General features: G+C 35.2%; 2 long non-coding RNA genes across 2 annotated transcripts; both read right to left on the bottom strand.

Moving 5' to 3' along the window:
* Positions 1-7809: 7809 nt before the first annotated feature.
* LOC125668760 (uncharacterized) lies at positions 7810-8917 on the bottom strand. Its single transcript, XR_007367779.2, has 3 exons — positions 8723-8917; positions 8325-8385; positions 7810-8081 (listed from the first exon to the last, which is right to left on the bottom strand). It is a non-coding gene; the product is annotated as an uncharacterized LOC125668760 (long non-coding RNA).
* Positions 8918-13816: 4899 nt separating this feature from the next.
* On the bottom strand, positions 13817-15307 carry LOC125657976 (uncharacterized). Its single transcript, XR_007363543.2, has 3 exons — positions 15196-15307; positions 14383-14443; positions 13817-14127 (listed from the first exon to the last, which is right to left on the bottom strand). It is a non-coding gene; the product is annotated as an uncharacterized LOC125657976 (long non-coding RNA).
* Between the last annotated feature and the right edge of the window lie 11125 nt (positions 15308-26432).

Below are 26432 nucleotides of genomic sequence, written 5' to 3'. Positions count from 1 at the left end.
GATGAAACACATCAGACAGCATTTGACCCAATGACCGGTTGTATTGGTAAATTAGATCGTTATAACGACCATAGAATGTGTGAATTGCTTACTTTAAATGAGGCTGTTGAAACCCAAGTAACACCAACTTGTTTGTTCGTAGCCTGCCTCAATTTAAAAGCTGATCATGCACAGAACAAGCTCGTGCGTAACAAATCAATTGAGATACATTCATAAGCACCATATTCAGGTAATAATGAAATATTGCTACATACATATTTATATACGGGAAGTTGACAATGGGGAAGATGAAGTTATCTTGTGTGTCATAAAGTTGAGTTGTTAGTTTACCGATAATATTTCTGTTCAATATAATATCTTAAAGTATGAAGCAGATTTCCAATCTGTTTTTGTTTTGCCACCGCGGTGGTTTACAGAGTTCGTTTCGCATACGGAAGGTCGGGGTTCGAATCCCGGCTGCGTAAATATCAAAATCATTAAAAATGCCAAGAAAACGACAGATATTTCGGACTAAAACAGGTAGTGACAGTTCCATCGCCAACCCTCGGTATCAGGTGTGAATGTCACGGGTAAAACGGGTGTCCCGTGTCACGGTAGGTGTGGCACGCTAAAGAACTCTCACTGTTTAATGGCCATAAGCGCCGAGCATATGCCTAAATTTGAAGCCCTTGTGACGTCTACATATCAGTGAAAAATTCTCTCGAGAGGGATGTTAAACAAGATACAATCAATCGATCATCAACCAAGTTTCAAAGTACAATGAAATGATCCGGCAGACATAATCGTAATGCCTTCTCTCTATTCAGAACCGACCGTCGATTAAGAGTCGATAAAGATCAGCAGTTTTTTTCTCTGTTCCCTAAGACATTTCTGCACCAAAGTCGTTCCTTTTTACTGCCATTCCTTTTCTTTCCAAAATCTCTATTACCTTTTCCGAGGTCTGATCTTGTGTCTGCTCCTTTCTCCAATCAATGTTGACCATCTCTGTGGTTGCTGCAATAGCATTAACTGGAAATGTGTAAATGTTGCAGATAAAGTTTCCGCGGCTGGAATACATGTGGTGGTCACTGATATAGATAGCGGATATTCCATTCTCTCTAACGACATTTCCCAAGTAGATGACGGATGACCTGAACAATTTGCCCCTATGACTGAATTATCATGCAGTTTAAGTCACGGCATTTTACCAAGAAAATACGAAAGAGAGACAGAGCTTCTATTCTGTCTCTCTGTCTTACAATGTAAAACTTATACGGTACCAATTTTGATGCACCAGATGCGAATTTCGACAAATAATGTATCTTCAGTGATGCTCAAGCCGAAATTTTGGAAATTCAAAATGACAAAAAACTTGTAAGAGCTAAAAGGAAACTAGCTAGAGTGCCAAAAAACAAAACAAAACCGGAAGCCAAATTCGTCCAAGGATCAGAGCTATGCAAGAGGGAGATATCCTTAGTTTTGAAATGAATTTGAATGGTTCCATTTCAACCTTGGAGGTCAACGATACTATTTACACACTATTTGTTAAACACGATTTTGATGCATGCCATGGAATTACAGGGCGTGGTCTTTTGAAGGCTACTAAATCCACCAAGGGTGAAAAGAGAAACATAGAAGATTGTCACCCTTAGATAGCGAAGATGGCAATATTACACCAACCCTGCTACATATGTTATGACGTGATTTACGCGTTATGCTTTCTTCTCCTCGGGTACACCCGCTCCTGTTGCTTTACTCTCTCCCTCAGTGCCCTCGTCCGAAAATTTAAAAAAATTCTTGACTATTTGGCAATAAAACACAAAAAGGTTGATAGGTTGGTTGCGTTCGTTACAAGATCGCTTTTAATGAGCAAACATCAAATAAAAAAAAACCCTGAAAAGTCGTGCATAATTCGAAATGACAATGGGTTGGGTGGGAGGGAAGGCTAAGGCACAGCAATACAAGGACTTCCTTTGTTACTTGTAACGAACTTCGAACTGCCCGAAAACTGACCAGGGCTAGTATATCTACTGAGCGCGAAAGTGCTCGTGCATGGGCTAAGAAGCCCGCGAAATGTATTTACGGAAAGGAACGAAAAATTACGAATTGTAAAACGTAAAGAACTAAATTTACTCTCTCCGATGTCTTTATTGTTGGTACTGCTTATACCGATCTCCTTCTCGATCTGTCGAATTTCCCTAAGTATATCTAATCATAATTATCTACAGTAACATATCTATGTCTAGTTTTGTGATTTCAGTTTTTCACAGTGCAATGATGTCCAACATTTATGACGTAAGAGAATGTTTTTTGCTTCTTTACGCAAATGATTACAGTCAGTTGCTGTCTGCAACACCGATTAAATTCTGTAACCAAACGAGCTAACATTTTCACTGAGATGTTGAAAAGAATTACAAAATTCTTGCATGATCAGTCCATTTATTGAAATACCCGAAAATAAAGCATTCAGTTTATTCAGTATTTCAATTAAGGTAGTTTTCTCACCCAATGAAATTAACATCTGTACTGGCCAAGTAGGAAATGAAGTAGGTAACAACTTGTAAATGCGTTTAACGACGATTTACTACAAAAAATACAAAGAAAATATACGATAAATACAAGATATTTCAGATTAAATCACACATGATAACACATCCTAGCAAATCAATTATAATGTATTACATGTACTAGAAAATAACAGACACTGCAGTATGGATAAGAAAAATTGCCGACATAATGTAAACAAAAGAGGCATAACTCTAGATTATTACAGATCAAGAATGGAAAACATGGTGAAAATGGAGTTATCTTCCGTACATGATAAATGTGCACGTATCCAGCGATATCACATATTACCTGACTTCCTAATTGCATTATAAGTAATGAACTTGAATATAATTGCACAAATACTAAAAGCAATTACTTTATACTGAAATTACTAAGTATGCAAAATTTACCGAGATACATAAATGCACAGTTTATACCTAAATAAAAACAATAATACACTCACCAATTCAGAAGTTTCCTCCAGTGAACATAATTATCAGTACAAAGCTGACTGGTAAGTTAACTAGTAAAAATTTCACTGGGAAAACTGGTAATGCAGGTATGGCACTTGCCGCGTCCTGCCAGAATAGAATCACGGGCTCTACACATAAAAATATTGTGCCCCAAAAATGATGACATCACATCACAACTCCAGAGAGAGCACTAATTAACGAAATGGTCGTAACAACATCTTTATTGCAGTACCTCACAATGATCTCCCAATTGCTTGCAGTATATGGTTTGTACTTACCACAGGATCATTTTGTATACATTTGATATGGAATCGTCACTCCGAATAACTCCTTTTTGAGGAGGTTCACCATCAGAAAATGGTTGTAGTTTGGGAATCAATTCTGCACTTTCAATAAAATAATTTCCTAGAGAACCTATCATGGAACCAGTATGAGCTGATTCATTTTCATGAACTTACCTGTACCAAGTTTTTTCCTGTGGTCTGTAGACCACTTAAGTTAGGTGTACAAGTTTTCGGGAAAAAATGTCCTATTTACCCATTTATATCACTTCTTGATACAACTTGTTCCTCTGAACCTCCTTATGTAACAGGTGTTTCTTCCTCCCTGTTTGTCATATTTACTTGTAAAAGAAGACAACAAAATACGTAGCAAATATCACAAAAAACTGCAGGATTGTTTGAAATTCACAACAAAAACTGAATTAATACACATTTCACGGCGTGTGTGACCGGTCAACAGGGGTTCTTTACTCCTCCTAGGAACCATATCCCCTTTCTAGTGTGGAACGACACGAAACTATTCCTACACAGAGCGTTGAACGGTTTGCACTGAACGAAGACCCATTTTGTGAACAGTTTGCACGATTTGCATGGGACAGTAGGAGTGGCCTGCACGTTTTGTGAACGGTCCGCACGTAACGGTAGGCATGGCGTACACGCTTTGATTTTTTCGGCAGTATTTGGTCCTTCCAGGGGTGGTTTAAACAAGAAATAATTTCAATAATCAATATACAGTATGTACTAATGATGTTTTCAATACTATATATAAAATGGTAATGGTCTATTTTAATATGATTATTCATGTCCGATATGGCAAATTGCTCTATTTCAATAATCATACAAAAACAAATAATCAAACAAGTCAAACTAATTTTTACTTATTAACGCAATGACTTAATAAACAATGAATATTCTAATTAACTTCGGAAATAAAACAAAAAAGATGCAAAAATTGTATCGTTATGCAATGTTGATTATATATTCGACTTGCATGATAATTGAATTCTACTATTGCATCCAAACTTTTTAATTATATTAAAAAAAACTTAGCAGTGCCTAGATATAGACGATCTCACGCTTAATCCACCTACGTGTTCTTGTTCTTAATCTTCTTTCAACTATAGTCCAGCTGGGCATGTCATTACTGGTGATGTTGATATAGTTGAAAATGAGGACCTCAAATCACTTATTTTAAAAGGTCGTAAATACAGAGAAACTCGGTCTTTCAATTGGTAGAAGAACTTCATCTCTATTATGGATTCTGTCGAAGATTATGCCAGACGATATGAAAAGGAATAACTTAGATTAAAAGTATAAGATGATATCAAAATCCCGCAATAAACACATCAAAACAAAAGCAAGTACCATCTATCCTTCTGTGTTTAGTAAACTAGAAGTGATGAAAGAATAAGATAGGTTGATAGAGGAATCTGTTTTGGTTCCTGTTAACAAAGCTTGTACATGTAACAACATTATCTTAGCTTGTAAGGTTCATTATTACAACTGTATTTTGAACGAACTTGGCATTAATTCTGCTTTTGGTAATCATACTTATGCTCCAACTGCCCTTTCAAACGATGAAATTCTTCAAAACCATGCTTCAGTTTTAGACACATTTAATACCCCAGTCAGTGGTTCAGATGAATATGAGCTACTGTATCTATACTGGATACTTAAACTTCATAAAAGACCCTTACACTGTACAAAGAAAGACACATTGCTGGACTCAGTAAATGTTCCACCAAGCCCCTTTTTCCTCACGGAAATATTAACAGCTGTGAAGGAGACACTTCAAGTGTTCTTAACCACTACATATGCCTGAAGTGGTGTCAATCAAATGTGGATTCTAAAAAATTCTAAAGACCTTTATGACATCATAGACAGTTGCTTTTTCAACAAAAATGGAAAAAGGAATTATTTATATCTAGTGATCAGTCATCCCAAATATTGCTTTGTTAAACACCAGTCTGATTCCATGCACAAGTACTCTGAAGTTGAAATATATGCTGGAGTTCCTCATTGACAATATTTTCTTAGTCTTTGGTGATCAGGTCTTCCAACAGTCTGTTGGAATTCCCATGGACACTAATTGTGCTCCTTTGTTAGCTGACCTGTTTTGAAATTCTTATGTAGCAGAATTTATTCAAAAACTTCTACTCGAGAAGAAAAAATCTTTTGCTGTGGCCTTCAATTCGACATTTAGATATATCCACGACGTTTTATTTATTAACAATGATCATTTTTCATTCATATGTCGATTCGATATATCTCTGTGAACTAAAAGACACCACAGAGTCGTCCACTTCTGCTTCATACTTAAGATATTTTATTGAAAATAGATATTAACGGCAAACTAACAACTCAACTTTATGACAAACGGGGTGATTACAGCTTCTCCATAGTCAACTTCCTATATCTATATAGTAATAATTCATTATCACCTGCATATGGTGTTTAAATTTCCCAACTGATTCGATACGCAAGAGCTTGTTCTGCATATGATCAGTTTTTTTAAATCGAGGCAGGCTACTGACAAACAAGTTAATGGTGCAGAGGTTTCAACAATCTCGTTTAAAGACAGTATATCGCAAATTCTAATGTCGTTATAACGATCTAGTTTGCCAATACAACATATGATTGGGTCGAATGCTTCTGGCGAGTTTCATACGTTCTTGGCACACTGATTTTAACTACGGATAACTCCGTTTACCTGATCAAGATATAGGGCTCACGGCGGGTGGGACTGGTTGACAGTTAAATCCTTACTCCTCCTAGGCACCTAATCCCACCTCTGGTACATGTATATTCAGGGTTCCGTGTTTGCCCAACTCTCTATTTTGTATTGCTTATTGGAGTTCTGGGATTGATCACTGTTCGTTATCTTCGCCTCTCTATCAAATTAATGGAAACTGAAAATGTGTGCCACTGTTTCGTTATATTCAAACATTTAATCTGAGTGTTGTTAAAATACAGGCATAATTTGTATATTTCAGGGCACATTCAAGGGGGAAAATCAACCTCTTCTCAAAGACCGAAATCAAATAAAATTTACATTTCTATGAACATGTATGACAACAGATAAAATTTAAAACCTCGCGCCAGGTACGCAAGACTGAAACAGATTGACAGGAGGGGGGCATTTATGCATATACATCGTACTAGTCAGTTGACAAGAACTTGGTACCTTTGATAAGAAAGAACAATGCAGAAAATAGAAATGAACATTCCCAAAATAAATCAAATAAAAGATTGATCACTGTTTATTATCTTCACCTATCATCCATTAAATAGATAGAAAAATAAATTAAATAGATAAAACAATAATGACTAGTCTACTCATTATTAAAAGTAAATCAACATAATTCTAGTATTTCGATCCGATAGTTCATTTAAAATTATAACTGCACTATCAATTAGATTATTTTGTCTAACTATTAGGAACATTAAAGACGTTGCGCACAATTGTAACGCCAAGAAAGCTTCAAAATAACGTTATTCCTTGATCTAACAATTGAACGTCAAATGCGTGTAAGTTTTAAATGAGGACTAAACATTGAATGTGATTTCAATGACATTAAGTTTCTTTTGTATACATTCATATACATGTACATATATTGTACCCTTTTACATATATATTTTTAACAGTTACAAATATATGAGATCATTGGCAAATTTCTTCTACATTGTTTATTCTAAAATTCTTAAAATTCAATCGTTAAAGTGATTCTTCCAACATACATATAATAACGTCTATTTTAAATAGCTAGTTCCGAGCAAATATAAATCACCGACTAACTGGTATCCGGTTGATAAGTTCTGTACTAAAATATTTTTACTCTGAAAATCAAAATAGTGCCCATCAACTATTTTATTTCCTTATGTAAACGACACTCCCCAATATCATCTGTTCCAGGTTTCCGCAGTACGCCTGTTTTTAAGAGGCTTTTAACGTGCAGTATGGATAAGAATTTGTGAAAGGCTGCCTTTTAACAGATTACAATTAACACCAATAAGAATATGACCACAAAATGGAAATGATTTGAAAACTAACTAAATTAATTGTTGACACACGAAATCACCTAACTCACACAATTTAAAAGGTTTCTGTAATACTGCCTCAGAGTTTGGCCTAAGACATAGTGATTTCAGTGTTTGGGCTTGATGCCTGGATTATATAAACTTTGTTGCAACCAATAAAAGAAAATTTTCTAAACAGTTTCCTTCTGTATTACCAAGTAAGACAATTCTTCTTAAATTCATATTTTATAATCATTTTCATTTGCATTGAACCATTTCACATCATCATTCCAAAACAATTAGACGTATACACAGTCATAGAAGATATGACTGCTTGTTTCTGCTTCACAATTACAAAATGTATATATATTATTGTCTGACAATGTATACGGGTATCTGACTAGCCCCGATTAATATCAAACAAAAATGTCAGTACCCATCAGTTCTCGATAGGCTTTATCAAATCACACACATATTTTGATACGAGAGAACAAAGTAAAGAATAAGGTCAATTTAAGAGAAATCCAATTTATTAAGGTTCAAGAAAACATCTTCTAAAGATTGTAACAGTGGTCATGTTTCTTTGATTTTATTCCATCGGTGTTAGTCATTGTTTCGATGTGTTAGAGTATCGGAATAGCGCAGTCATTAAAGTTTCTGTATTAGTAGTTTATAATCAGATTTCCCAAAGTCATAACTATGGCAACGATCACCATACTTCCAGTGACAGCAGTTCCTCCATTTCCGCCTGATGCTACACTGGTAGTATTCAATGAAGTGACTTCTAAATAAAAATGTGAAGATGATACTGTTGAATATATCAATCATTTGTCATTTTTGATGCATTAATGTGGAGCTGTGCAAAGAAAAATGAGAACAGCAATGAATATTTTACAGATGTATTGATAAAACGATAAAAGTACTTTTGATCATAAATACTTTTAAATAAAATAAGCTTTTCAGATATGAACACAGATAATTGACATTTTCATCTAGGAAAATAAATGAAAATGCCCACGAAATTTACCTGAGTAACAAAGGGAAAGTAGCAAAATTACACCCACAACACACTTTAGAAATTTATCCATCTGAAGGAGAAATATATAAATCTTTTATTAAAATTCAAATCGAAGATTCTTTATCATCGTAGTGACTGATATATAACTTTATGCTTCTGAAGTAGACTGAGAAATCAACACGGTGGTTAAACAAACAACAAATATCTTAATGCTTTCGTAATCGACATTTAAAAAGTAGATTTTCTCTTAACATGAAATCAAAACTATTGCGATAACTACTTTTGTAGCAAATCATGAAATATTAGCACCGTGTATCTAAAACAACTTATAGAAATATATAACATTATGCTTTAAGGTTTTAGAGAGAAAAAAATAACAAAATTTCGATATATCTAAATTTCTGTACCTCTCTACTGACTATTTCCCTGTTTCTGGAAACTGGAAGAGAAATTATTCCTTATATACAAAGAACGCAGAGATCACGTGAATGCATTAAGTTCTTTCCGGTATAGACTGTTTCACGATAATTTCTAGACATGTGCATAACTACGTCCGCAGAAGAAAGCTATATTTTTTACGAAGTACATATTCCAAGCGAGGAAAATAAATTGCTGTTATATAAATGTGTATGTGTTTTATCTTTAATATGTATATTGGGGGTTTCGGTGTTGCGTTCTGATAACAATTAAGCAATATGTTTTACGAAATATAGTACATGTAAAATAATGAGCATTGAACTCGCTACCCAATGGGTAGACACGGGGATTTCCGTGTTTACATTGATAACGAAAGTGACAAACCGGGAGATTTCAAACACAAAAGTTGAAAACTGTCGATGTTCCTATGGTTGAAATACCGTTAAATTTTTAAAATGTCTGCATGTGAAGGTGTCATCCCAGCTATTTCAGGCCATCACACACACACACACACACACACACACACACACACACACTTCATTTAACTTCATTTTCGACATTATTGTAAAATCCCACGCTCATATTGTCGTTTAAGGCAGATCTATAGTCGACCTTAAATAGACCCAATTCATGAAAAAATTGCCTTTACAAGATAAATATACAATCCAGTAATAGATAGACATTGAAAAATATATATGTTGACATGCTATTTTCATTGTTATTGCTTCTCAAAAGTAAGCACCCCATCAACGTTAAGGAAAATGCACTCCGCCTTCTTTATTTTTCTTAATAATTATTATTTTCCCAAACAAATGGGCTATAATAAGCAACATAGAGTATACCCCCTTTACTTAATGGTATGTAATCATTTATTCTAATAAATTGGAATAATAATTTTTATAACGTATACTTTGTGAGCCCAAACATGTTAAGGAAATACCATTTGACGTCAATATAATTGGTCTTTTCCCTAATTTTTATGGACTAAACCTTGATTAATTGATTTACAGATTATTCTCTTAGAATAAGGATTTGAGTAAGAAAATCATACGTTGACGTGTTATTTTAAAAGCCATCAGATCAACAACAAGTACACCCCCTTAAAACCTTGAAAAATTATACCTTATCATATTTTCGTAAGTCATGTGAAGACAGGTGAAGTTTGAGCATATTTACAACCTTGGATAATAATTTGAACTCATCGTCGCAAACCACGGTTTTGAGACCACTCACGCTCCCTCATACTCATGCAAGGTGAAGATAACGAACAGTGATCAATCTCATAATTCCTACAAGCAATACAAAATAGATAGTTGGGAAAACACGGACCCCTGGACACACCAGAGGTGGGATCAGGTGCCTAGGAGGAGTAAGCATCCCCTGTTGATGATGATGGAGAGAATCGAATAGAAGCACCCGTGGGTAACCGACGATGATTTGATCTATGCTAAACTATAACTATTATAATATACATGTGGTTTACGATTAAATTTTACATTTCATCTGAAAAAAAATTCTAGAGAAGGCTTTGCACAATGTAAATCGAAAGTAACAAACAAAATTTTGATGATTTTGCCTACATGATTAATGTATACGTGTAATGTGTGATATATCTTATATCCTGAGACAAAGTTTTATATGAATCTCTACAGGTCATGAAATCACTTACGCCTGTCTAAGTAGATGTAATCTCAATAAGGAACTAATAGATGCCGCCACAATAATTTTGAAAAGGAAGAGAGGATGAGGAAAAAATGCAGCTGATCTTTGAAGCTTGTGTCAATATCTGTAACATTGTAATGCCTGCTCAGCGAACACAACTACGATATATGTGGTCACTGGAGCAGCAAAATGTGAACTTTTCATTTTTACACGAGCGTACCATGTATATTTGTTGATGAAAATTTGGAACCTATTCTAACCCGGATCCTCACAAAAGAAATATTATCATGATGCTCGTAGACATCTGGATTGGTCTCACCTTTCCCTTTCCCATCTGCCCCCCCCCCACCCCCCACCACCACCACTTTCTGAAGCCCCGCAAATAGTCAATGTACACTGAATGCCTCATGAACATGTGCAATGTAATTGACACACCCTCATCCACCAAATTGTTGTTTGTTCTCCAATAGATTTTTTTTGTAAAGCTATAATCATCTCTATTTCCCCCTATAAAAAAAACCCACAAAATCTCAACTTAAGATTTGACTGATAAGAAGATAAGAACACACAGGAAGGAATTTGATATCGGATATTCATTTCTCACATTATCACCAGTGTGAGATCGACTTTACCCATGTGAGACAGCCATGTGAGATTTTTCTGTCTCACACTGCTGCGGCGTCATTTGATTGTGACGTCATATATTTTCTATGATTTACGTTACACGGTGAAGATTTACGTTACACAGTGAAGTAAAAATATTTTGCATTGTTATCTTTGAATTTTAATTTATATAGCTTTCTGGCGGACAATCTTGGGTTTTTTAGTTTACACTTACAGTGTAAACCATTTTCGGGTATGCTCTTTCTGCCTATCTAATTAGTTTTTGCATCGAAGTTCAAATGAAGATTTTGATAATTTAGAATTTTCTCAAAGCTCCTAAATTTATACACTAAACTGTAGGTAAAATGTGAGAAAAATAATCCTTCATCATTTACTCATGTGGGATAGGGAAATTCCACCTCTGGAACAAGATTCGCTGTCTAGGACTCGGCAAAGCCTCGTCCTAGACTGCGAATCTTGTCCCCTCGGTGGAATTTCCCTATCCCACACTCGTACTAATGAAGGATTCTATTATTCTCACATTATCACCAGTGTGAGATCGACTTTACCCATGCGAGACAGCCATGTGAGATTTTTCTGTCTCACACTGCTGCGACGTCATTTGATTGTGACGTCATATATTTTCTATGATTTACGTTACACGGTGAAGTAAAATATTTTGCATTGTTTTCTTTAAATTTTAATGTAGTATACTTTCTGATGGACAACCTTGGGTTTTTTAGTTTACACTTACAGTGTAAACCATTTTCGGGTATGCTCTTTCTGCCTATCTAATTAGTTTTTGCATTGAAGTTCAAATGAGGATTTTCATAATTTAAAATTTTCTCATAGCTCATAAATCTATGCACTAAACTGTAGGTAAAATGTGAGAAAAATAATCCTTCATTATTTACTTGTGTGGGATAGGGAAATCCCACCTCTGGAACAAGATTTGCCGTCTAGGACTCGGCACAGCCTCGTCCTAGACTGCGAATCTTGTCCCCTCGGTGGGATTTCCCTATCCCACACTCGTACTAATGAAGGATTCTATTAATCTCGTATCGCCATGTAAAAATCAAATGGATATCGTTAAAATATCACATTTCGGAAAACGAAAGCGTGGTTCCGCATTTACATTTGATTGTGACGTAGACCGAGTATAGGTCTACTTTAAAGAAATTCATAGATACATGATTTTGAGACTAGTGTAACAGAAGAAAGGGAACCGAGAGAAAACCACAGAGTACCAAATATTTGTATTGAGGCGTATCGTACAAGAGCGGATCTACTAGTCTAATTTTAATTAGATTGAGAGAGGTCTAGACAAAGCCATATTTAATACTTTGAAACTGGTGATCTGTCTCAACTAACATGACAGGACAGGTATTAATTTCATTAATTGATATATTTTTATAATTATTTAACATATAACTGTTTTTAGCGCAATTACGATATATATTGACCCATACAGTGAATTAAGAAAATGACCCTCAAAATAATTGTTTTAAATATAAAATTTATATCTTGAATATTGTTTTTCGAGCACTATTCTTCTATGAAAACATTAAATTTTGACCTTTAGTTGAATACTATATTGATTAATTATTTAAAATCATGTCTAATGAATGAAACACTAGTGTACACATTGTACATGTGTACTTATATAAATAAATATACACCTATACAGATGCATACCCAGTATGTATTAATTTTAAAGCCTAGAAAATGACAGGCACAGTCAAGTCACTCAAGTGAATAAAGATAAATTATAGACAAGATGAACAAATCACACACATATATCAGCATTTGAGCAGAACACAAATGTACGTATATGATTAGACTATTGATCAGAATTTTTGTTTTGAAGATATGAGTCCTTGAATACACCAGCTCTTTCTGTTTGGCTTCCATGAAGTAAAAGTATTAATTTGTTTACTGGAAAAGGCAAAAGTATGCTATGCACTGTGAACATCCTATTGGGTAAGAAATAAGTTTTGATCTGGATCGATAAACCTTTTTAATATGTAAAACTTGTACGGTACTAATTTTGATGCACCAGATGCACATTTCGACAAATTATGTCTCTTCAGTGATGCTCAACCGAAATGTTTGAAATCCGAAATAACAATGACGTTTTAGAGCTATTATAGGCAAAAACAGTGTGCCAAAAAAGTGAAGTTAAATTCGTTCAAGGATAAGAGCTATGCGTGAGGGAGATAATCCTTAATTTTGAAATGAATTTCTAAATTTTATAACAGCAATTAAATATACATCCGTATTTTCAAGCTAGTAACGAAGTATATATATATATATATATATATATATATATATATATATATATATATATACTAAAACTTTACTGCTATTTACTGGCCATGATGTTTTTAACTTTTAAAACTCCATTGATTCAATATAGTCTAGCACAGTTAAAGCTGACTTCAATCGAGACTGTTGAAACCCCTGCACCATCAACTTGTTTGTCAGTAGCTTGCCTCAATTTAAAAACCGACCATACGCAGAACAAGCTCTTATGTATTGAATCAGTTGAGAGATATAAACACCACATGCAGGTGATAATGGAATATTGCCACGTAAATATGGGAAGTTGATGTAGAAGCTGAAATCATCCCGTTTTTCATAAAATTTAGTTGTAAATTTGCCGTTAATATCTACTTTCGATAAAATATCTAAGTATGAAGCAGAAGTGGACGACTTTGTGGTGCCTTTGATTTCGAACTCTAACTCCAATTAATATCATTAAAAAGTTTATATAATCATAAATTATCGATAGCCTTTTCAATCACACCACATATCTAGAACAAAGGGAAGAATTAAATTTATTAGGGTTCATCATATCAAGATATTTCATTGTAAAATAAATTCTTTTAAAAATTGCAGCATAATTCTTTGATTTTATTCCATTGGTGGTAGACCTCGGTTCGATGTATTACAATTCAAGATTGAGAGTCATCACATTTTCTGTATTAGTTCTTCATAATCAGATTTCCCAAAGTCATAGCTATAGCAACGATCATCATATTTCCGGTGACAGCAGTCCCTCCATTTCCTTTGGGTGCGCCAGTGGTAGTACTCGATGTAGCGGCTGAAGGGTTAGTACTCGATGTAGCATCTTTGAAATAAAAAGATGATAATGACACAGTTGAATATAGAACATGCATATTTAAATCATTTGATGCATTTGATGGAGCTGCTCCAAAAATGAGGACCGCACTGAATTCTATACAAATGTAGTGATCAAACGATAAAAGTACGTTTGATCATAAATACGTTTTAATAAAATAAACTTTTCATATATACATATGATTATACATAGATAATTGACATTTTCTTCTGAGAAATGAATGAAAATACCAAAGAAATTTACCTGAGTAACTAAGAGAAAGTAACAAAATTACACCCACAACACACAGAAGAAATCTATCCATCTGAAGAAGAAATGTATAAATATTTGATTAAGATTCAAATCCAAGATAATTTATTGTTGCATTAATATATAACATTATGCTATGAAGTATGAGAAATGAACACGCTGGTTTTAATAGTACTATGTTCACGATTTCCCATTTTTCCGCGAAATCAAAACCATCGTGATAAGTATACTATAAATATCTCAAGCATGTCGCGGTAGCTCAGTAGTAGAACATTCGCTTCGTAAAATGGAGGCCGTGAGTTCGAGCCCCGTTCATGCCATGACAACGTCGTACCTAAGACGTATATATAGGTAGTTTTTGCTTCTTCGGCAGATGCTTAGCAATTAGAAGTGAAAATACGGGTCTTGCAGATCTGACCTTAAAAAGGGAGGCCCCGTGTCTCGACAGGCGTTAGCACGTTAAGAAACCCTCACTGATACGGCCCTGTATGAGCGCTAAGCATAGGTCTAAATTTGTGTTATTTCGCCTACAGCTAGTGTCGTCTTAATATGAGTGAAACGTTCTCTAAGGGACATAAAACAGACACACCACTAAACAAACACCAAATATTCCTATGCTGTCGTAATCGATATTTGAAAAACTATTTTTCCCATAACATGAAATTCAAACCATCACGATTGATATCCTTGAAACAAAACGTGAAATTTTGTAAAGTAATTAAAACAACCTACACAAATATATAACATTATGCTTTAAGATTTCAGAGGGGATATGAACAACATTTTAGTGTATTTAAATATCTGTACCTTTCCTCTGTCTATTGTCCCGCTTCTGGAAACGGGAAGAAAAATTATTCTTTAAATACAAAGTAGACAGAGATCACGCGAATGCATTCTTATTGGTATTGCATAATGCATTATCTTGTTATGGAAACGATTCGTTCAAAATTTTCAAGGTGATAGAGTACGCAGAGTTTTCTTGATATTATCAATATTGATTTCGTTTCACAGCGACAACACTTTAGATACAGAATTTTACTGGGCATATTTGTAATAAAGCGGAGAAAATTATGTGATTCCCGCAGAGTCAAGATGGTAAGTTTGTGATATTTTATCCAGGCCTTGTAAGAACACCAATGTCATTTTTTCCACATTAACTTTGGGAAACTCTTTTACCCAGAAATTTATCAAGAAAATTTTAGTCAGTTCCAAAGGAGATTTTCTGAAGGAGCATGGGATAGATTAATTTCGGCTGAGATTCGGTTCGACTAGATACATTGTATTTGGACGGACACTTTCCCCGAACCTTCATAATTTATATCATGTAGCATGAGAGTGAAGACTTGTCGTCAAAATTAATTGTAAAACAAATATGGACATTTGATTTAGACCTTAAGAAACGGGACCTTTTAGCTATGTTGGAGGAGGTTTTGTTGGAGAATTATTCAAAGAAAAATATAGAGAATGCAAGGTGAAGATAACGAACAGTGATCCATCTCATAACTCCTATAAGCAATACAAAATAGATAGTTGGGCAAACATGGACCCCTGGACACACCAGAGATGGGATCAGGTGCCTAGGAGGAGTAAGCATCCCCTGTTGACCGGTCACACCCGCCGTGAGCTTTATATCCTGATCAGGTAAACGGAGTTATCCGCAGTCAAAATCAGTGTGCCAAAAAGGGCTTAACAATCGGTATGAAACACATCAGACAGCATTTGACCCAATTCGAGGTTGTATTGACGAACTAGATCGTTATAACGACCATAGAATTTGCGAAATGCTGACTTCAATCAAGACTGTTGAAATCCCTGTACCATCAACTTGTTTGTCAGTTGCTTACCTCGATTTAAAAACTGACTATACGCAGAACAAGCTCTTGCATATCGAATCAGTTGAGATATATAAACACCATATGCAGGTGATAATGGAATATTACTACATAAATATGGGAAGCTGACGATGGAGAAACTGAAATCATCCCGTTTGTCATACAGTTGAGTTGTCAGTTTGCCGTTAATGTCTACTTTCAATAAAATATCTAAGTATGAAACAGAAGTGGACGACTCTGAGGTGTCCTTTATTTCGAGCTCACAGGGATATATCAAATCGACATATGAATGAAAGCTATCGATATATATAAAAGTCGAATTGAAGGCCACAGCAAGAGATTTTTTCTTCTCACGTAGAAGTTTTTGAATAAATTCTGCTTCATATGAATATAGAAACAGGTCAGCTAACAAAGGAGCAAAATTCGTGCCCATGGGAATTCCAACAGACTGTTGGAAGACCTGATCACCAAAGACCACGAAGATATTGTCAATGAGGAACTATAGCATATTTTTTATTTCAACTTCTGAGTACTTGTGCGTGGAATCAGAGTGGTGTTTAACAAAGTAAGTTTTTGAATGACTGATCACTAAATATGAATATTTCCGTTTTCCGTTTTTGTTGAAGAAACAACTGTCTATGATGTCAAAAAGTCTAGTCTTTAATTTATCGTGAGGAATGGTCGTGTATAGTGTTGAAAAGTCATAGGTTTTAATGCTATTGATTTGGGAAAAATTATGCGATTTCAAGTTTACTAAAAGTTCTTTAGAAATTTTTAGAATCCACATTTGATTAACACCACTTCTGGCATATGTAGTCGCACAGTAAGTTTGAAGTTTCTCCTTCACAGCTGTTAATATTTTCGTGAGGAGCAAAGATAGGGGCTTGGTAGAGCAATTACTGGATCCAGCAATGTATCTTTGTTTGTAAGGGTTTTTATGTAGTTTAGGAATCCAGTATAGGTACGGTAACTCATATTCATTCGACCCATTGACTGAGATATTAAATGTGTCTAAAACTGAAGCATTGTTTTTAAGAATTTCATTTTTTGAAAGGGCTGTTGGAGCATAAGTATGATTACCAAAAGTGGAATTGAAAAATGTTATGAATAATCGACGACGATACCGGCAAGGAAAAACCAGAAATAAAAAACTAGAAAAGTTAAGTCTGGAAACCTGCAATCTGACTAAAGTACAGACCTATATTATTATATATCATATACCTAGTAGTGTATCAGCCCTGATACACCTATCTTGGCTAGGGTGAGACAGCTGCAAGTAGGTAGGGCTGTCTCACCCTAAGGGCCGAGATATCTCTGTTTCGGCCCGTTGTCAAGGGGCTGTCTCGCCCTCAAATTTCAAATGGCTATTTCTTCTTTAATCTTTTGAAATCTAACATAACTACATGAAAAAATGATGTTAGACACAATTTTTTTCATATATAATACTTTCTTCCACGACAAAATTTAATTTAAGCAGAAAAATTAAATAAAAACGTTTTTGAAAACAGCGCTAAATTGTAGCGAGTATCTAAGCAAAGGGGGTAACCCAAGTAACAATTGTTTATTTAGAACAATAACACGTTTAACTTCATTTCAAAACATTCAACGTTCTAGGTGACAGAAAACAGTAGGAGGATTATGGAGGGTGATACTGAAGCATTTTCAGAAATCCCCGGTCCTAATGGAGATAAAATGTTAATTTACAGCAATTTTGATGTAGAAAACTGTTTTAAAACGATTTCTGAAATCTAAAATCCCGAGGACTTGGCAATAAAACGAGAAAAGCAGAACCATTATCTTCCGACGTATTTCAACGACTTATAGATGCTAAACAGATGGGAAACGGTAAAAAAAACTTACCTCAGTATCAGGTAACATTTCTTAAGCAAAGAAATAGCAGCATCAGATCTGTAAACATTCCCGTTCATACGATGACGCCACGTAAACAAAGTTCTACAACTCTTACAAATTATATGAAATATTGAAAACGGGCGAGTTTGGTAAATCCGAAAAAATAAATAAAAATCAGCAATGGAATAAAGCTACAAAACCCAGACTTTAGCATGTTTCACAATGTCAATAGTACTGGAAACGTAACCATTAAAGTAAACTCTCTGAAGGAATGAAATAGTCAAATATCGTTGTACAGTATACTATGTATTTATGTTTGGGTCAATGACCCCCCCCCACCCACCCAATTTAAAAAAAATGTTTATCAACTTGTTGTGTTTTAGGTATATGATATAAACAATATCACACTCTAATGTTGATCTCGGACCTGGGATTGGCCCCTCGAGTGATCTCGGCCCTCGCCCTACGGGCTCGGGCCGAGATCAACTCTCGGGGCCAATCCCAGGTCCGAGATCAACATTAGAGTGTGATATTCTATATATATATAATAATATAGGTCTGTACTTTAGTCAGATTGGGAAACCTGTGTCCTTTACCATGTCCAAATTGCATCAAAAGCGCGCCGTCGTAATATTATGCAAGAACTTTGCATTATATAAAACTGTTTATACATAACATATGGATTAAACTCCCCAAAAAATTTAATTTTTGCATGTAAATATTTTTTATGTCTTCTCCAGAAGACGGGCTAGAACTGATATCCCGTGCGATTCGAGCATCACTCAAACCAATAGTCACCACGTGACTGTTAAACTAAATTTCATTGGACAATTTATTTCCGAACTTATAAGACAATTATTTTTCGCTATTCTCCGTACCGCGGAAAATATTAATTAGACAATATCCAAAAGCATTTTTCAAATACAATCTTCAAATCAAAACGCATACGTACAAAAACACACCGCAAAAGATGATCGCTGTCTGAGCGTGAGTGCCGTGTAGACTCTGGTTGTAAATGGCGAAAGTCTTTGTCTAACTTAGTAACGTAAGTCACAGCACATTTTTGCTGATTCTAGAATAAACAAGTGAATATAACGAACAGTGATCAATCTCAACAATTCTATAAAAGATACAAATTCAAGAGAATACATGGGGTGGGATCAGGTGACTGGGAGGAGGAATAATCCTCTGTAAACCGGTCAGACCTGCAGAGATGTTAATTGATCAGATAAAATGAGAATACAATCTAAGCCGGACTAAGTTTGGCGTAAATTGGCTTAAGTAACATCCTATAATCTAAACCTCCCAGAACAGAGAGACTGTCAGTTTGACCCCCCCCCCCCCCTGTTTTGATTCTAAAGTAGAAGTGGATTTACTGAGTTATTCGTTCGTTGGATGTGTGTTGCAGTAAGCCTATTGTTAGATGTATTTTAAGAGATATTCAATATTTGATAAGTTGAATCTGTAGCTGTCAGATCCAGAAGGCCGTGGATGTATGCAGTAATTTTCTTTGTGCTTCCTATTGTGAACTTTAATGACAACTTCGAAGAATTTATCCCTGAAAAGAATTTATTGTATCAATAAATCGCGCACCGGAATAGTTGCGTTAATATCACAGGTAAAAGAAAATAGATTTTCAACACAAATGAAATTGTTGTAATCCATGCAGTGGATTTATTTTGACCTTTGAATGAATTTAAAAGCCTTCAAACAGAGTATGGAACTATAAAGGTACTCTAGACCGTTATCTTGTAAATCATTTTTTTCCCATCAATTTTAATTTACAAACCACATACGTTTCTCTTCCCTTTGATAAACTTCCAGAGGGTGACACAGAAAGATATATTGCTGGATCCAGTAAGTGCTCTACCAAGCCCCTATCTTTGCTCCTCACGAAATGTTAATAGCTGTGAAGGAGAAACTTCAAACTTACTGTGCGACTACATATGCCAGAAGTGGTGTTAATCAAATGTGGATTCTAAAAAATTCTAAAGAACTTTTGGTAAACTTGAAATCACAGAATTTTCCCCAAATCAATAACATTAAAACCTACGACTTTTCAACACTATACACGACCATTCCTCACGATAAATTAAAGACTAGACTTTTTGACATCATAGACAGTTACTTCTTCAACAAAAACGGAAATATTCATATCTAGTGATAAGTCATTCAAAAACTTACTTTGTTAAACACCACTCTGATTCCACGCACAAGTACTCAGAAGTTGAAATAAAAAATATGCTAGAGTTCCTCATTGACAATATATTCGTGATCTTTGGTGATCAGGTCTTCCAACAGTCTGTTGGAATTCCCATGGGCACGAATTTTGCTCCTTTGTTAGCTGACCTGTTTCTATATTCATATGAAGCAGAATTTATTCAAAAACTTCTACGCGAGAAGAAAAAAATCTCTCGCTGTAGCCTTCAATTCGACTTTTAGATATATTGATGACGCTTTGTCTATTAACAATTATAGCTTCCATTCATATGTCGATTTGATATATCCCTGTGAGCTCGAAATAAAGGACACCACAGAGTCGTCCACTTCTGTTTCATATTTAGATATTTTATTGAAAGTAGACATTAACGGCAAACTGACAACTCAACTGTATGACAAACAGCATGATTTCAGCTTCTCCATCGTCACTTCCCATATTTATGTAGCAATATTCCATTATCACCTACATATGGTGTTTATATATCTCAACTGATTCGATATGCAAGAGCTTGTTCTGCGTATAGTCAGTTTTTAAATTGAGGTAAGCTACTGACAAACAAGTTGATGGTACAGAGATTTCAACAATCTCGATTGAAGTCAGCATTTCGCAAATTCTATGGTCGTTATAACGATCTAGTTCGTCAATAAAACCTCGCATTGGGTCAAATGCTGTCTGACGTGTTTCATACCGATTGTTAAGCCCTTCTTGGCACACTGATTTTGACTGCGGATAACTCCTTTTACCTGATCAGGATATAGGGCTCACGGCGGGTGTGACCGGTCAACAGGGGATGCTTACTCCTCCTAGGCACCTGATCCCACCTCTGGTGTGTCCAGGGGTCCGTTTTTGCCCAACTATCTATTTTGTATTGTTTATAGGAGTTATGAGATTAATCACTGTTCGTTATCTTCACTTTGCATAGATGCCTATTTTGTGTGCAGCATATTAATTATCCTGTCTGTGCATTTAGAAATATATTAAACGTTTTCGAAGTTACGATTGTATAAACTTATGTTTTATAAAACTGAACAGGAGATTAAACTATGATCATCTTTTTACCATACTCTCGGTAGATCTTCAACGTAAGCGTAGGATTATGCTGGATGAGGAAGTCGTAGACTACTCGATTTGATTCAAGTATTCTACTGCTGAGGGCGATGAAACAAACCATGGTTTCTGTCACAGTAGTCCAGTGCTTGAGCTAAAGTGTTGACCCACCTGTGATGTCGTATCTAGGAAAACTACCACATGGTAAACCAGAGAAAAAGAGGAGAGGGGGATCCATCAGCCAGAACTTGTAGGAAGCCCATATCTCTGATACTACCACAACAATCACATTCGTGTAAAAAGAAATTACGCTTGAACAGCAGCTAAACCTTCCTAGTAACCTAATTCAAGATTTCCCTGATGGTTTGAACTGAAACAAACGTAGTGACGTCTCTAATTGAAAGAATAATCATATTTTTAATGCAAGAAATGTCGAATCACCGTAGAAAAATGTTATTAATTTGTTAGGAAAGCATTACACCCGTAATTATTTCTCTCCATCTGTACAGCGTAATGCACTGTCATCATATCAACGTTCTTTTACAAGGACCACGTTATTGAATATCCTTATTGGTTAGATCGTAAAGCATTATGTCCTTGTAATTTCTGCATGTTGACTCGTACTGGAACAAGAGGACATCTGATAAGTTGTCTCTAGAGGTATCATTAAGGTCTGGAAAAGGGGTATATTCCATGTTAAGCATCCCACTGATCTATCAAATTATGACAAAGTGTAAATGTAGAGGGATAGCTATCAAACTCTGCCCTGCTTCCATAATTACCTCTATATAGTTACAACGCCCTTTTAAGATTTACAGACTGATTCTAATCCGCATTCTCATCTGGTACTGTGAAGTACACGAATATGGAAGGTGAAAATATTTGTAGAAAGTTTTCAAGCATGAACGGTGAAATGACATGTAACATGTAATGTTATTTATTCTTAGAGACGTAGCTTGGAACATTACATTTAGTAAATTTGAAATCACAAAACTTTTCTCAAATCAACAACATCAAAACGTACAAGTTTTCAACACTTTACTCGACCATTCCTTATGATAAATTAAATACAACAATGACAGTGGTTTCTTCAATGAAAAATGGAACCATCCATACGATATTTAGTGATCAATCCAAAGGCAATTGCATCGCTTGGGGTCGAATTTACTATTAAAGAGTAAAGGTATAGAACTCTAAATTTAGTCGATGTAAAACAAAAAAACCAATGGATATAAAATTCTACTTTTTGTTCTAATATATTCAAACATAATCAATCTACAGTTCTACTAAAGTTCATCCCGAAATTCCGTATACATCCCAAGATCTGCAGGAATGAATTCGGAAAATGCCTATTATTTTTTGGTCGACTTTTAGCTGGCCCTGGCACTATACAACTAAACAGAATATTTGAGCATTCCATCAAGCTTTTACATAGAATATGCAGCATAAGATATAATTTCTAAAATGAATTTCTTACCCCAATTCATAAAATGAAGTCCGTACATGTAATAGCTCCAATTGACTGAAAATCGTAAAAGCTGTACTTTCAATGTCACAGTCATTTTGGTTGGTGCCGCTAACTACCCAAAAAGGATGAAACGGTCCATAACGATTTAGAGACTCAAATACTAATCTTATCAATATTGATTCATTATAGTGCATAGATAATGCTAATAACGAATCTTTATGAATAAAAAAATGTCTTATGTCTATTCTTATCTAAACCAAATCAACACAGGCGTTTGACGATTCATATAGTTTTTTACTTCTGGCTTTTCCTGACCGGTCACGTCGTTAATGGAAGGATACTCAATTTAATTCTGTTATCAGTCACACCTATTGTTACACTTGTATTATAGTGTTCATACAGTGTATCAGATATGGTTTTATTACATTTTCATACATTTCATGTCGGTATGATAAACTCCAGGCTTCCCCATATACGTCCTGTGCTAGTCAATAAATGATTGATTGAATATTATTTTACGTCCCTCTTGAGAATATTTCACTCATATGGAGACCTCACCACTGCCGGTGAAGGGCTGCAAAATTTAGGCCTATGCTCGGAGATTACGGCCATTGAGCAGGGAAGGATCTTATCATGCCACACCTGCTGTGACACGGGACCTCCGTTTTGGCGGTCTCGTCCCAAGGACCGCCCCATTTAGTCCACTCTTACAACGAACTAGAGGTACTGAGGACCTATTCTAACCCGGATCCCCACGGGGGTCAGCAAATGTATTTGCTTGTCAGTTTGTAAGAATAGAAAAGACTTCCTTTTATAGAAGGTGACTGAAACCCATATCGAGAAATTCCCATCAGTTTTGCATACTTCATACACATCGGTCCCATTATTGAAAAGGTGAAAATATACCACGTGATGTATATACTCTTTAATGATCATGCAAGAATTTTTCGAAAAGCTTGTCGATGTTTACACTATTTTGTATAATACTCTAAATAGAGTAGTGCAAATTCAATTTGATATTTAACAAGTAAAATATGTTAGATAGCTAAATCGTCCAGTTGATAAGCTGATGCCATTTCTTCCTGGTGTTCAGAGCAAGAGAGCAACAATACCCGATACCTTATAGTGTCGGATCCACTGAGTAGGTAGTAGGTCAAATATAAAACACATATAAAGTGCGGAAATGACAATTGGATTGTCAAATTTTCGGGACTGACGTGTCCCACCTCTGGACAAACCGATAATGTTTTACTTAACATGGCTAAGGATAGTAAAGATGTGTAACACATTTAGGTAGAAATAAAGCACCATATCTTCTGTTTGTCAAGTGAGTTTTAAAGATTTATCCTTGTCCTTGGAAAGTAGTGGGAGTAGAGCAGATGCGGCAGATTCGGGTGGCTTAACCCTTTGGTACACCTTTGGAAGTTGGGGGAATGACAACTGGATGACATACGGTGCAAATGAGAGTCAGTGCGCTTAGTGTGAATATTTCATTGTTGAAAGTAGTAACGCCCTCCGTATTCGCGTACGTGTTCATAAACAACGAAATATCTAAAGAAATGAGGAAACAACGTACACCGGAAGAGGAGTGTGGTATTAGTTTTTAGGAAGAGGCAAATCCAATCCAGGCCAGAGATGCAAATCTCGAAATCATTAGTTACCAGTATTTACAACTCATTTAATCAAATTACCAAGAAATCGCCCTCTAATATATCAATGAATCCTGAAGTTTTTAATCTGTCATTCAGAGCCATCACAAATTTTGACATAAAGTTACTGCCTAAACGTCTAATTTATGCATTTACCCCTCTGATAAATTATTAAGAACTTAAAACAGACATAAAAGCTTATAGTAGAAGATTCAGGTTAAAGGAGCAATTTTTGATTGATTTGCGCCTCTTTAGTTTCAGCGTAAGATCCGATTTATCCCGGACGTAGAATTCCGACAGGCGTACGTCCCTTGATAAAACGAGCCTCATTGTATTTTAGTCGAAATACCAAAACTTTTAACCGACCCCTATTTTTCAGGCAGAAATGATGATGATGATGATGATATTTTGGTCCGACGAAATATTACTTATCTTTTATTCGAAAAATGATATTCATTAACTATGCGGGAAAGGATACTTGACTAGCCCCAATTACTCGTAATATCGAACAAAAATTTCTGTTATCCTCAATTCTCGATATCCTTTATCAAATCACACATGTATTGTATCAAAGAAGAGAAATAAGTCATATTCAGAGAAATCCAATTCATTAAGATTCAATCATACATGTATACATGATATATTTTGATTTTAAAAAAACATCTTTGAAAGATTCCAACAATTGTCATGATTCTTTGATTTTATTCCATTGGTGTTAGTCATTATCTAGATGTGTTAAAATTTCATAATAGGCAGTTAATACAGCTTCTGTATCATTTGTTCGTGATCAGATTTCCTATAGGCCTTTCCGAAAACGTGAGTTATCTCTCTTTGTATTCTTACATTTAGTGTGAATATGACAACTTCCGGGTAGTAACACAGTCAGACTGCGCATATATTATATATATATAGTTATATTAGTATGGGCGCTGTTCAAAATCGAGAACAGTTGAAATCATTTGTACGAGAGAGTAAGAAAATGTTAATGGAAACAAAAAAAGAATTTCTTGATCGAGTCGGGTGTGGTTTTCGGGGGATTTAAAAAATTAAATTGAAAATCACCCAGACATTCATTTAATTGTTTACATATATGTCTCCAATAACGACTGACATAATTATTTTGTAGGCAATTTTCTTTATTATAGATATTAAAAACTTCGAGTGCCTGTGGTGCAAAGATCTTGCATAACATCCCCCCCCCCCCCTCTTTTCAAAATAAAAAAGAAATCAATTAAATTAGGAAATCAACGCTCTCATTATTTTATCAGGATTAAAATCATTCCACCACCACCACCAATCGACTCTTTCAAAAATAAACCAGATTGCAATCATTGGGTAACTTTCTCCAAAGTACCTGGACGTGCAAATCATTTTGTACACTGCAGCATGAAACTAGGATTGTCAATATCAACTGATGTGTTTAAAATGCAGTAAAATAGGTAACTAAATAATGTTTTTTATTAATTTTGTTCAATATTGCTAGACTGATATAAATTATTTTTTCTGTGTGATCCCCCCCCCCGAGATATTCTCAAATCAAATGTACTCTATGGGGGATAGGTAAGTCGTCCCCCCCCCCCCCCAATATAATGCTTCATGTATCGTGTCATAACAGAAATTGCAATGACAGATTTAGACACCCCCTTTCGCCACAAATTTACAAAATAATTTGAGTAAAACTCCAAATATTTTACTCAAAATGGCTGTATTTACAGGCACATACTCTTGCCGACTATAAATTTAGGGCGTTCAGTTATACGTTATTTTATTTTCAAAGCATTGCATGTCTAAATGTCAGTTTAAAGGTGGTTTGTAACGACGAATTTCTTTATAGTTATACTTGTATTTGAAACTCTATAAAATTTGTGGGCAGACAGCTGGAAATCTGTCAGTGGCCTCTGTTTCATTTACAAGTAGGCCTACAGGCTGGGTTAAATTCAGTCTGATTAAAACCAGCCCCCCTTCTCCTACGACGA

The sequence above is a fragment of the Ostrea edulis genome, chromosome 1 (assembly GCF_947568905.1).
Source record: "Ostrea edulis chromosome 1, xbOstEdul1.1, whole genome shotgun sequence".
Classification (NCBI taxonomy): domain Eukaryota; kingdom Metazoa; phylum Mollusca; class Bivalvia; order Ostreida; family Ostreidae; genus Ostrea; species Ostrea edulis.
The sequence above is the reverse complement of the archived record's forward strand: the minus strand, read 5'-3'. Positions and strand labels throughout refer to the sequence as shown.